At 37.6% G+C, this 14,682-nt stretch overlaps 1 protein-coding gene across 3 annotated transcripts in view; it reads right to left on the bottom strand.

The window, feature by feature from the left end:
• Positions 1-3,965, bottom strand: part of LOC125647518 (flavin-containing monooxygenase 5-like) — a 29,642-nt gene extending 25,677 nt beyond the window's left edge. For all 3 annotated transcript variants that reach the window (XM_056142333.1, XM_056142334.1, XM_056142335.1), the window contains exon 1: positions 3,893-3,965. The gene's annotated coding sequence lies outside the window, so the exon portion shown is untranslated. The remainder of the gene's footprint in view (positions 1-3,892) is intronic.
• Between the last annotated feature and the right edge of the window lie 10,717 nt (positions 3,966-14,682).

Raw genomic sequence — 14,682 nt, 5'->3', positions numbered from 1 at the left:
AAACCCCTGAACCAATTTCAACCAATTTTGGCATATAGCATCTGTGGGTGGAGGGGAACAAAAATTGTGAAATTCGTGGTCCCTGCCCCCCTGGGGCCTGAGGGGTGGGGCAAAAACCATCAAAATGAGTGTAATTTTAAAAAATCTTCTTCTTTACTCCTGGACATCAAGAAGCCAAACTGTGGGCATAATTATAATGAGCGTTGAGCCCTCTACCAAAATTGTGAAATTCATGGCCCCTGGGGCAGGGGTTCTTGTGTTAGGGTGGGGCTCTATTGGTCATATAGTGAAAATGTAGAAATTCTTTGAAAATCTTATATTGGTTTTATCTAAGGAGTAAATAAACCTTTTCTTTATGATGTCTCAGACCTAGGTTTTTTAAAAAGGATTATTGATTGAACATAAAAATGACACATGTACTTCATGACCACATAGCTATTCAATGTTTCTTCCATCCAAAAGTAAAATTCTTATATTTAAACACAAACCTAATTCAAACATTGGAAGGTTGTTACATGATACTCAGGTGACCTATAAGGCCCCTGGGCCTCTTGTTCATACTTCTATTTAATCAGGACGTTGGTAATTAGTTGTGGAATTAGCGCATCATCTTTTTAGTCCGATGACCAGAATAGAATGATCATTGTATATAATTATATGATTCGTAAATGAATTAATTGGTTAGTTGTATAATGTTAAATTAACGCCCCTCTTGACAATTTTCAGTCATATGGAAACGCCACCACTGCCTGTGAAGGGCTGCAAAATTGAGGTATATGCTCGGTGCTTACGGCCTTTTAAGCAGGGAGGGTTTTCTATCGTGCCACATCTACTGTGGCAGGGGTCCTCGACTTTTGTGGTCTCATCTCAAGTACAGCTCCATTAATCGTCTCTTACGACAAGCAAGGGATACTGAGGACCTGTTCTAAGCCGGATCCCCATTGAATAAATCCTTTGGTTATTGATATGGTTTTGTGATGGGTAACTTTAACACCTGATATGAATACTACGGGGAGATATGTCTGTGGTTGAGTTATGATACACACGGTTTATGATTGAGAAACAAACTCTGCAAATCATTGTTACGAGGTAAGTACATAGAATGTGCTGGTCTATCCATGCTCTCTATACTGGACGTAATGTGGCTAGTCTGGGGTAGGAGAGTGAGTGTGTTGGCATATCCCTTCTCCTCTACTGAGAGATAGTGTATGATCATCCTTCATACCTTAGGTAATGACAAGTGTGCGGTAAATCCCTGCTTATCATTACTGAAGGGAATTGTGTGTGATTTCCCCTGCTTGTTGTTGAGACACCCAACCATAGGGAGGTGCATACCCGTAACCCCCTGTAGATCCGCCACTGGGTAGAAAGTACTAGTACTGTAGTTCCAAGGAGACGATATACGGAGTCTGACCTATCTCTATACATTACACTTAATAGACTAAATGCCGCATCCCATACACGTGATTGAATATCGCACCCCAAACACTTTATAGATTAAATGTCGCACCCCCATACCCTTAATAGACTAAATGTCGCACCTCATCAGGTCCGTAAATTAACCTTCAATTTGGAGGAGGCAGGAAATTAGGCGGGGGTCTGGGGGCCGCCCAGGCCCCCAGACGCTGAGCACATTTTGTGCACACTGAACACGTTTCGTGCAAAATCCTTGATTCTAGGGCCTTCTAAGTTACTTGACTAACTCATTCTAAAAGAAAGATTTAGAATGCTTTTTAAGGGAGGTATCATGTTCTTAGTTATTGGAAACAACATAAATTCTAATGAACTTTAAATTTTATTTTTTTTTTTTTTGGCTCAAAAGTTGGAGGAGGCAGCTGCCTCCTCCGCCTCCATGTAATTTACGGCCCTGCTCATACACTTAATAGACTGAATGTCGCACCTCATACACTTAATAGACTAAATGTCGTACCTCATACACTTAATAGACTAAATGTCGCACCTCATACACTTAATAGACTAAATGTCGCACCTCATACACTTAATAGACTAAATATCGCACCTCATACACTTAATAGACTAAATGTCGCACTTCATACACTTAATAGACTAAATGTCGCACCCATACACTTATTAGACTAAATGTCGCACCCCATACACTTAAAGGCAGATGATACAAGCAAATTTTTTCTTTCGAAGAGACTTTGTATGATGTCATTCTTTTATGAAAGTGGATAATTCCTTGAATTCTTTTCCCCTTTGACTTGGCGAGTGAAATATTTTCGTATTTCCAAAAAAGTACAAAAAAAATAGTTATCATGGTAAATTAGCTTATTCTTCATTCGTTTACCTTTTTTATACCTCAAGAAATGGTTGTCAGGGAGAACAGAGTGTACTGATATTAGATTTACAACATAACATGTAAAATATTAATGCATTACAAATTTTACACTTGGAAAATATCAATTGCTGCTTCAATAGAATTACATATATTATGGATATTGTACCCTCAGTAAAGGTTTACAAATTAAAATAAACTTCATAATATGTTGACTTAATGTTTAAAGTGTAATATAAACTTAAAAATCATATACCATACGGGGTGAATTTTTTGAGTAGATGCAAAATTGTAAAAATCATATTGGCTGATTTTCTCAAGACAAAGAAGAGTTATCTCCCATAATATAAGAGTAAAATTTTACAATTTCTGAAAATAATGTACAATGGCATTTATGATTTTACTGTTTGTTGGGTTGGGTTGGGGGGTTGTTGTTGTTTTTATTTTATTTTGATTTTTTTTGGGGGGGGTCACTCTTGGTTTTCCTTTGCTATTCATCTCTGGAAAAAATAAAGAAATGCTTAATACAGGATCTCTTTGATGTGCCATTTTACGTTAGTTTCTGCATTATGACGTTTCCCAGTAGAAATAGGAGAAAGATGACTGCATGCTTCCTGCTGACATCTTATATATAGCAATGATCCAAGTCCATACCGTTTTTCGTCCTCACAATGTCTTATGCGTTGTTAAATCTAGTGGTCTACCACACGCAGCACAACCTTTTTCCAAATTGTCCACTAGAATTCGAAGTTCCACAACTTGTCTCCAACAAATCATCCCCTCATGCTCTTCTTCCGATTTCTCACTCTCTGATGCATCAGATGGATACGTGTCTTCATTTCCTAGGCATTCTTGTGAATTATCACCAGACGAACAATTTTTTCTTGATTCATTCAACTTCTCCTCGATCCCCACGTTGTTATTGGCATCAACATTCATTATCTTACGTCCAAGGGATAATGCATAACCTTTCTTAGCATTCTGTAACCTTTGATGACGTTTTTTACTAATATTTTTTCCTCCTGAATGATTCTGGCACCATAATTGTTTACTGACCCCCTTTCCTGCTCTTAAAACACAGAAGAGTTTATAAATGAGAAAACCAAAACCAACCAAACTATTTTTTTTACCATGGGAACTCTTCAGTGCTAAAGGTAGAAAAATTTGTTTATATCATCTGGCCTTAACAGACGAAATGTCGCACCCCATACACTTAATAGACTAAATGTCGCACCCCATACACCTAATAGGCTAAATGTTCCACCCCCATACACTTAATAGACTAAATGTTCCACCCCTATACACTTAATACAATAAATGTCGCACCCCATACACTTGTAGCGGTCAGCCGGGTTCGATCGCCGGTGGCCAGATAGCTCAGTTGGTAGAGCACCTGACTAGAGATTCGGGGGACCGGGTTCGAATCCCGGTCTGGTCCGTTGCATTTTCTCCCTTCCTGTTACACACTTAATAGACTGAATGTCGCACCTCATACAGTTAATAGACTAAATGTCGCACCCATACGCTTCCGTCATGTAGCATTCCTGTCTAACAAATTACATGTAACATGGTAATATCAGGGTTATGATTTCTTACCTGAATTTGTAACGGAAATGCCCTGATAACATTTGTGTGTACATGCTCACGAAACGTTATCGTTCACCGTTCTATAATTTAGAGTGACCGCCCCTAAGGTAAATATTTTAATGTTCACAAGCCTATCGTTTTGAAAAGATTATAATGCTAGCGTCGCGTCTGATATTTAATATGCCAAGTACAGGTTATGGGAAATGTTGAATTAATTTGAAAATTTCTATCATAGCAGTTAACAGTATATAGAATTTATAGATTATTTGATATGGAAAATAAATATAATTATTAGCTAGGTATGGCCTCTCCACTACCAAAAGTGGTATAGAGTATTATTGAAGAGCGTCAGGCTTGGCAAAGTAAACTTCTTGTACTTTCACACCCACCCATCCATTTTTTTCATCGTGAATTTCCAATTTTCGCTAAATTATTCCAAGATCACACATGATTTAATGGTTTTATGACGTCTCGGCATTATTTCAGCCGTTTCACAGACGTCAACTAACTGAAATATGTTTGTATACAAGTGTCGGAGTTTACCTGACGGCCCCCAATGAGAACATACCACACTCGTCCAATATACGTTTAAAGTGATTCGTTTTTAACTCACCAGAGCTGAAAGCTGCTCAAATAGGCTATAATTTTCACTCACTTGAAACATATAAGTGCAAGGATGTAAATACAAACTATCTACTGGACACAATTGCAAATAATGATATTCATTTTGGAAAAAAAGTTTTAGTCTATATACGACTCTTTTACCTCTATGCTGCAATCTGTAGTTGGAGTCCTTGACTGTGCTGCACCGCTTAAAATATCCAAGGGCTGTGGAGGAATTTTTTTTTTTTTTTTGAAATGCAATCCCGAACATAGGGAGTATTTAACTCATCTCTTTGAATGCAAATAAAGTAATAATATTTATTTTATATCGAAGAATGTGTGTCTAATCTTGTAAGAGTGGGTCTTTTTATCTAATAATATTTGTGCCAAAAAGAAGTATTTCTAGAAATTGATATTCTTTATGGTGGTTGTTGGCCTCCTGGCACGCATATATAGCTTCGACGGGCATCTTGGCCAAATATGTTCCATACTAATTTTATGATGGCTGAAATATTTTAAAAGAATGAAAATTAGAAAAGCGATTTATGGTACATGTGTATATATAATCACATACTAAAAACTCTGTTTTTCATACACACCTTTGGTCATATTGATCCCAAAGTGACCAAGACCTTGCACAAGAGTAGCTAAGTACTTCGTTACTAGCTTGAAAATACGGATGTATATTTAATTGCTGTTATAAAATTTAGAAATTCATTTCAAAATTAAGGATTATTTCCCTCATGCATAGCTCTTATCCTTGGCTCCACTTTTTTGGCACGCTGTTTTTGGCTAAATTTAGCTCTAAAACTTCATAGTTATTTCGGATTTCAAACATTTTGGTTGAGCATCACTGAAGAGACATTATTTGTCGAAATTCGCATCTGGTGCATCAAAATTGGTACCGTATTAAGTTTTACAAGAAGAATGTTTTGAAGATCTTTTTCCTGCCGAATTACTTTACTTCCAATAATTTAGGACAAATCGTCGCAGAAGACTATCGTCCACCTTCCTTCTCCTGTAGTTTCTCCCTTGATAGCCCTTAGAACATCCTTAACTGCTTCGCAACGGGTTTACCCTTAATGATGGTTGACTTTCCTGCTTGGGTGTGTGGATCAAAGCTGTAGGGATCATCTCTTATCCTGGAAGTACTAATTTGTGCATCCTCTCTTCGCTTCCATCTCCTTACATCTTCCTCTGTGTAGTCTGTTGATCCTAATACATGTAGTCCATCTTTGTGGTTTTCGTACACAATCTGTAGATGTTCATTGATGCATACGTAAATTTCGGAAAATGTCTAGATTTTTTTTCTCTAAATAGTGTAGGGAACTGGTAAGAATTAAAGAAAGGTGTTTGCAATGTAGCCGGTGCCTGGGTGATAGGTCAGGATTTAGTTAAAATTGTGATGAAATGGAAGGGAGGAGGTGGATACTGGTGGTGATTGCTGAAAGAGTATTGTTTTGTTGTAATTCATTCGCCATCTTCGTGTAAAGATTTTTTGATTGTTGCCAAAGAAGGTCAGTAGCATTACTAATGGTTTCAGGACCCCCCCCCCCCCCCGGCTGGGCTATCCAGGATATAATTAACGGGTAGCTCCCTGCTGGAGCTGCTACCGATTTAATTGTGTGCAGTTTTGCTCCTAGAAGAGTATAGTACGATAACAAGTTTTTACAGAAGGTACAGGGTAAAATAATGTGTGATCTGGCCATAAAATAAATTAGCTCAAATGTAAACGTAAAGGCTGCAGCCTGCTTTCCAAAGTTTTACTGGATTTCCCTGCCTGATATGGAAGAAATGAAATCAACAACTAAATAATTTCTGTCAACTAACCATTGGAAGTGTTTAATGACCAAAGATAGTTTGTGTCTTTACATGCTAAGGACAGACTTTTACAGTCATCTTCTATGGGTTTTTTTCTCCTATTGTGTTAAAGATCGCTTTTTCTTCTGTATGTTTGATAACTTATTCTCTGCAATGAGCTTAAGTATATAATGTACTGCTTTATCTATGGGATCGCCCATTAATGAGACCAAGCATTCATAAGAACATGTATGTAAATGTTTACTTTTCAGTTAATAATTTGTCTTCTCTAAGTTTTTGTATGGCACACTCTCTTATATTTTTTGTTAGTAAATGTGTGCACAGCAGCGCTTTTAATGCTGTGGCACTAGCAACTGCATACGAGCATACATGAAAAATAATGTGTATCTATTATGCTACATTGTATTCCTTTTTTAGGTAACATTTTCAAATATCACCCGATGTTTCATTGGGACTCAAATTATCCATGTTAGACGGGAACAAAAAAAAACCATATATAGTTGGTTGGTTGTTAGCATATTATTTAACGTCCCTCTCGAAAATCTTTCACTCATGTGGAGACGTCACCATTGCCGGTAAAGGGCTGCAAAGAGTTGGCCTATGCTTGTAACGGCCTTTGAGCAGGGTTGGTTAGTTGTATATAGTTTAACGTCTCCCTCGAGAATCTTTCACTCATAAGGAGACGTCACCATTGATGACAAAGAAGTCATTTCCGTACGAGGTGGAGTTTGTAGTAATGTTAATCTATATTTAATAATTTATCTTATTTCTAGTGGAAATAAAATATACACGTTGCAAAACATTCTTCTATTGGATTCTATACTGGTTTTCAATATTTCTCTAATAAAGAATCCCGTGGGGATACGGTTTAGAATAAGTCCTCAGTACCCCTTGCTTGTCGTAAGAGGCGACTAATTGGGCGGTCCTACAAATGAGACTGCAAAATCCGAGGTCCCGTGTAGCAGCAGGTGTGGCACGATAAAGGTCCCTCCCTGATTAATGGCCGTAAGCGCCGAGCACAGGCCTAGATTTTGCAACCCTTTACCGGCAATGATAACGTCTCCATATAGGACAGAGATTCTCGAGAGGAATGTTAAACAACAATCAATCATCTCGGTTACCTTGAGGTTTAATGTATGGAGTCACCGGTGTTAGTGTAGAATGTCTTGTCTATGTTTTGGGGCAGGTGTTGGGCGTTCTGAAATAAAACCAATAGGATACATTAAATTTTTGTGTAATGCACACTTCTTACCCTCCCCATGTTGTTTCTGTATAAATGCTGTAACTTCTGAATTACATGTGTAAGCTGAGACAAGGCTATATATTGCATATTTTCCCAATTATTCGCCAGTTTGTGATTCCATCTAAATACACTGTCCGAACTAAGATTCTGTCACCAACTTCTAAAACCGTTCCTCGAGACTTCTGGTCACATACGATGTTTAGCTTAGTTCTCGGCTTCTTGAAATCCTATGTAGTAAACTTGCAGTAATATCTCCCCGAGTTCCTTGACATAGTTTGTCGTGAGTTTTCCTACTTCTTTCCTTCACCAGTCGAAAGCTATATCTCCAAACATCAGAAAATATGGCGATGGGCCAGTAGATTTATGTTTGATACAGCTGGACAAATGAACTAACATTGCCACATGAGACTTCCAGTTAACTTTCTACTACGGATCTAAAGTGCCTAACATGTTGAGTAAAGTCCTCTTAAATGCAAGGTGAAGATAACGAACAGTGATCAATCTCATAATCTCCTATTAGCAATACAAAATAGATAGTTGGGCAAACACGGACCCCTGGGATCAGGTGCCTAGGAGGAGTAAGCATCCCCTGTTGACCAGTCACACCCGCTGTGAGCCCTATATCCTGATCAGGTAAACGGAGTTATCCGCAGTCAAAATCAGTGCGCCAAGAACGGCTTAACAATTGGTATGAAACACGTCATACAGCACCTTTCGGTGTAGTTCTTGATTAATTTTGCAGAGTTCTGTAGCTGCTTTCAAAATTTGCTCTTTCATCAGAATGTATGCTTTAGGAATTCCATAGTACTAGTAAACGATGAAATGGTTGAAGAAAACATCTGCACAGTCGTTTTAGCTGTTTGCTTCTTGGTAGGATAAGCCTGTGCATAACTAGTGAAGTGGTTTTGTCCAGTATATTACCCCTCTGAATGTTTCAGAGATAGGAAATCAATTCTAATAACTGCGTAGAAGTAATATTCACCGAATGCTGTCTGGCGTGTTTCATACCGATTGGTAGGCCGTTCTTAGATAACTTATTTTGACTACGGATAACTCCGTCTACCTGATCAAGATATAGGGCTCACGGCGGGTGTGACCAGTCAACAGGGGATGTTTACTCCTCTTAGGCACCTGATCCTACCTCTGATATATCAAGGGATCTGTGTTTGTCCAACTCTCTATTTTGTATTGCTTATAGGAGTTATGAGATTGATCACTGTTCGTTATCTTCACCTTTCATACAGTTGTTGCTTATCCAGTGTTCAATGTCCCTAGACATACCAGACCAATAAAAATATTTCCTTTGCAAGAGACGATGTCCGTTCCCTGCCGGGATGACAAATTTCATCATGTAATATCTGTAACACTCTAAGTAATTTTTCTGACGGCAAATTGGGTTGTTTCTATAGATTAACTTCTCTACAAAATACCATCCTCTACGCACAGACGATCCACGATTTTAAATGTATGACTACTTGACATCTGATCCTTCTAATACTACTACCCAGCTGGTACTGTAGTGTTCTCCAGTCCACATCTTTGTCTATCCATGTTCAGATCAATCTGTGGTATACCCGTCGTATCTGGACTGGACAAACTCTCAATGCTGGTATTGTCACCTTTCTTGTACATAGACTTCACAGATTCTTTGGATATTGGAATCTGAGACAATGCTCCCGCGTCCGGATTGTTTACTTCGGGTTTGTACCGGATATCCAGGTTTCCAATGTTGCAAGCCACCTATGCCCTGTAGCGTCCAGGGTAGCAGATATCAACACATAGGTTAATGGATTATTGTATGTCAGAACGGTAAAAGAATTCCCATACAAATAATCACATTTGTCCACGACTGCACACTTTAACGCCATGGACCCAAGTTTATGGACTGGATAATTCTGCTACGACGTTGACAGTCCTCTACTCGCAAATGCAATTACATGTACTTTCTTCAAACCATTATGATCCTTTCGAAAATTTGTTTCTAACCCTTCTGCTGAAACAACATACTATACGTGTCAGAGTTCTTGAAAACGTTTTTCCTCTGTTGAAAATACGGATGTATATTTAATTGCTGTTATAAAATTTAGAAATTCATTTCAAAATTAAGGATTATCTCCCTCATGCATACATTGTAGCTCTTATCCTTGGACGAATTTGGCTCCACTTTTTTGGCACGCTGTTTTTTGGCTATATTTAGCTCTAAAACTTCATAGTTATTTCGGATTTCAAACATTTCGGTTGAGCATCACTGAAGAGACATTATTTGTCGAAATGCGCATCTGGTGCATCAAAATTGGTACCGTATAAGTTTTACATTTGGACGGATAAAATAAAAATTACAATAATATGAACTGAAATTTATTCAAATTCAATTTCCATGTATTTTTCGAGTCTGTTAAATGTCCCCCTCTAATTCTGCTCACATTCGGAATCCCTCTACATTTCACTCTCAGCATCTATATCCCCTTCTGCCACACCCTCTACATTTTCCCCCCGTACCTACCTCATTGCTACTTTCACTCTCTCCAAACACATTCGCTCTCATCAACAAAATCTTTGTTTCAGCTTTCCTTTGTACAGGGTTCTTCTCTGACCTGCAGGTGAAATATGTGAGGAAAATATTTATCATTTGAGGTAGTAGCTTTTTAAGATCTTAAATTGTTATTTTGAGAGATATAATTTTTCATGTATTCTCATCGTCCATTTGTTTACTGCAGATGTAGGATCATAATTTTCGATGGATGCCAACTGCAGTCTAATCATCATCATATCACTGAGGTGACTCCCATTCAAGCGATGCCTCCTGTCAGATTTGATTAGTTTCATTTGGTTGAATGCCGTTACATTTTTACTGAAGTACACTGGTAAAATTGCAACATTGCAACACACTGATTTTGACTGCGGATAACTCCGTTTACCTGATCAGGATATAGGGCTCACGGCGGGTGTGACCGGTCAACAGGGGATGCTTACTCCTCCTAGGCACCTGATTCCACATCTGGTGTGTCCAGGGGTCCGTGTTTGCCCAACTATCTATTTTGTATTGCTTATAGGAGATTATGAGATTGATCACTGTTCGTTATCTTCACCTTGCATGATTAACATATGAATATCCAATCATATGTTAAAATTTGTTGCAATTTTCCTGTGTAGGAGTGAAGCTCCTTACTAAGTCCACAAGAACCAGGATGTTGTCCAATCCATTTTGCGAAAAGGAAGAGTTCACACTTCCCCATTAATATAAGAATTTATTTATTTCTGTTGTAATAACACAGTGAGCTTGGTCCCTGTGGTTTACAAGCTATTCGAAATGGTGTCCGTGGAATACAATCTTAAAAACCTCTTGAAAATCGTCTCGTTATGATTTACGTCGTATATCTTGTAGTAAATCATGAAATTCAATATTCAAATTTTATAAATATAACGAAAACGCACGATGGCATCCCAAAAGAAATATGCATCGTTGCAAATTATCAATGAATTAGGAATGGTTGTATCTTATGTTATACTTTCAAAGAATTGTTGTATCCAGCGCTATATCTTAATTATCATTGATAATCGTCTTTTAAGGTGACTCCATACTCGCAGTTTTATCTGATACAAGTTTGAAAAGTGTATTTATTTCCATTCATTAGAGTTACAACTAACAAATTATCAAATAAAACACATAGGTCATCACACTTTTTAAGATGCGAGACATACATAAACAGAATCATATGTCACCGTCAGAAAATTGCAATACCTATCGTAGAAGACTCCAACAAAATTTATATTCGTATCAGGTATTGCTTATATGAGTTATAAGATTGATCACTGTTCATTATCTTCACCTTTCATGTTCCTATCAGGTATAAATCTAAATAAATCATTGATTTTGCAAAATCTGATGACATCACAGGAGGGTGGAATTACTTTAATTGCAATGTTCTCTTTCTGATGTTTATGGTATACGTACATTTGTAATGATGTTGTCTTTTCATTTGACGTAATTTAATTTTAGGTGGGTTTTTCGAACAGCCGAGACCACTTTACACGAAATTTTCTAACTTGTGTTGAAGTGTTTGAGCAAGGGGGTCTACCCGACTGTTATATATCATTCAAACCAGAATGTCCTATCACGTGATAGGCTATATAATATTTAAGAATTATCTGCATAAAGAAAAATATGAGCCATTTTCTTGACTCTCATCACGGACATCTCCACTGTCTGTAAGGGTTGGTTGTACCCTATGTTAAAAGCACGATTGTATCCGGCGTAGGAATTCCAAATGACTTTTGGTCACTGTGTGGTTGTAAGGACTATCTGGATTACAAGTAGAATAGGTGATATTGGTTTCTTCATTTCTAAATACTTGTAAATCGACAGTAATGAAGCCCCAATAAGGTAAATGTTATCCATCAGCACATTCAATTGTAAGCAAAGTTCCTAAATCATGAATTTCTTTGAAATTATCTTTTTTTAAAACTTTTACTGATTGCAGTAACTGTATAAAACCTGTGACAACAACTGCTTTAGCTTTTCTTTTCTTTCTTTTTTTAATTTGCTTCGGTTGGATCGCCTTATAATCCAGATGGTAAATTGTTAAACTTTTTAACTGATGTCTGCTGAAGTCTATGATTGACCTCTTTTCGTGAACTTGCTGTAGTTTTAAAATCAGAGGTTTCCCCATAAACATCGGATTCGGCAACCTCTCTCCATGTGTCGGCGACACCTCCTATAAACAATGTCTGGGTATTGGTTCTTGTGGAACAAACTACAGTAGTTGAAATGTAACTTTCAAGTGAATTTCCAGGGACATCGGAGCTCTTTAAAAACGTAGTCACGAAAAGTATACTTCACTTAGGCAACTCGTGCATTCAAATTAGTAATGGCTAAAGAGGATTCATTTCTGATATAAAACCATCTATCTGATTTACAGTTTATTTTTGAGAATGTTGAAAACGAATATCCTAGTACGAAAAATATGGTTTATTGGTTTGTTGTAATAAATATTGTTTAACCAGCTGGACGCTCGAGAATTTTCCACTCATATTGAGACGTCACCATTGCCGGTGAAGGGCTGCAAAATTTAGGTCTATGCTCGGCACTTACGGCCATTGAGCAGGAAGAGATCTTTTATCTTGTCACACCTACTGTGACACGGAGTCTCGGTTTTTTGTAGTCTCATCCGAAGGAACGATTATAGAAAACAGTCCTTTTCAACGAATTTCGAATACTGTTGATGTTGTGAAATTAAAACTAGTAATTTGTGATTCACTGACCCCGCTACAGCACATCTACGTTCCTACATGTTATGTTGGACACAGTGGTAATATTATGTTTAGTTTTAAAGATTTGAAGCGGCAGAAATCAATTATTCAATATCAACAAATGACTTGTATTTATGACAACACTGACTGCATTGTGGTAGTCGATAATACAGGTCTATATATAGCATAGAGTGCTATTTTAAGATAATAATCGCGTCAGAAATCTTCTACATCTCACAACTGACGAGTAAAGGCGGCAACAAACCTTACTTTCCCCTAGAACTCGTTGATTTAATGTGATACCCCTCTGTTGATGACGTGGTTTCTCATTAGCGTTACAAAGAATGGAGTAACTTGTGAATCGCTAGGTAAGATGGGTATTTGAATAAGGACAAATCTGAGTTAATTTTCCTTAAACGGTCATCAACAGAGTAATCCATGTGGAATAATTGGATCAAGCTGATACAACCTATTTGTCTTTGGAACGGTTCTGGGTGATCTAAGCCTCTCCAGAGCTTCTGGGAAAACTGATTTTTGTAGTTCGGTAAGAACTAGAGTCTCCTGTAAACTTGGAGCAAGTTTTCCTTTAATACCATTCCCCAATCGTTGAAATCTTGGAACAATATTCACTAAACGATTCCAGTCCAAGAATCTTGAGGTGAAAAAGAGAAGAAAGATCGAAAGACTGATGTTTCTACACACAAGGATTTGGACTGTCTTATTTCTGTATCCCCTAGATGCAAATTCTGTGTCAATTGTTTCAATTGTATTCTGCCAAAGGAAGTTTTGACCTCGAAGCCAAGTAAATTCCAAGATTTCCCTCGCATTTAGTCCTCGGGAAGCATGATCTGCGGGATTGTTTTTAGATTCTACATAGAACCATTGTGATGGTTTGGTAGCATCTTTAATTGTCTGAAGACGTTCACAATAAATACAAGGGACCGTTTTGCTTCATTGTTAATATATCAGAGAGCAACGTGAGTTCATCCAAAAGTACTCCTTTTTAATAACAGTTTGATTTTAATAACATGCTGATTTTGACTGAAAGAACCGCTGCAGTGAGTTCAAGACGGACTATAGTAACCACTTTCGTAGGTGCCACTGGCCTTTCCAGTAAGTAATGCACAATAATCTTCATCCTTGTTGATAAACACAATATAGGAACACTATCCATATCCACTCTAGCTTGTATCCTAAAAGTGACATAGCTCAATAGTAGACTTCATGAAGAGTGGAGGTGCCAAGCAACGAGCTATCGTTGTATGGTTTAGATTAGAAATATCCTTAATCCAGTCATTCCATGCAGGTTTCAGACGGTAATAAAGCATTCCATCCAACTTCAACTTGACACATCTCTTGCACTATGTGTTTTCCAGTAAGAATAAATGGCATTAAAAATAGTAATTCCAGAAATAGTCCCTTCTTGTAAGTAACGCATCCTTAAGATCAGTGTTGAATTTAAAGGCATCTCTTTGACACAACATTTTATGTCTAAAGCTCGTTTTGTAGGAAGTTTATCAAGTGATAAGTCTTGATCCATGATATTGGAAGCACGATCGGATGGCGTTACCGATTTTATCACGTTTAGACTGTTAGAGATGAATTTGTGCAATGAAAAGGTGAAGATAACGAACAATGATCAATCTTATAACTCCTATAAGGAATACAAAATAGAGAGTTGGACAAACAGGGCCCCTGAATATACCAGAGGTGGGATCAGGTGTATAGGAGAAGTAAGCATACCCTGACCAATCCAGTCCATCGTTAGCACAAAGTTGTTGTGCACCACGAACAAACTTAATGACATCCTCTTCTGACTGTATATTTGTCAAACCATCATTAACATAGATATCATGTTGAATAAATTAAGATGCAAGCGGCA

Source organism: Ostrea edulis, chromosome 6 (genome assembly GCF_947568905.1).
Source record: "Ostrea edulis chromosome 6, xbOstEdul1.1, whole genome shotgun sequence".
NCBI classification, from domain to species: Eukaryota; Metazoa; Mollusca; class Bivalvia; order Ostreida; family Ostreidae; genus Ostrea; species Ostrea edulis.
Note: the sequence above shows the minus strand (reverse complement) of the source record. Positions and strands in the feature narration are given on the sequence as shown.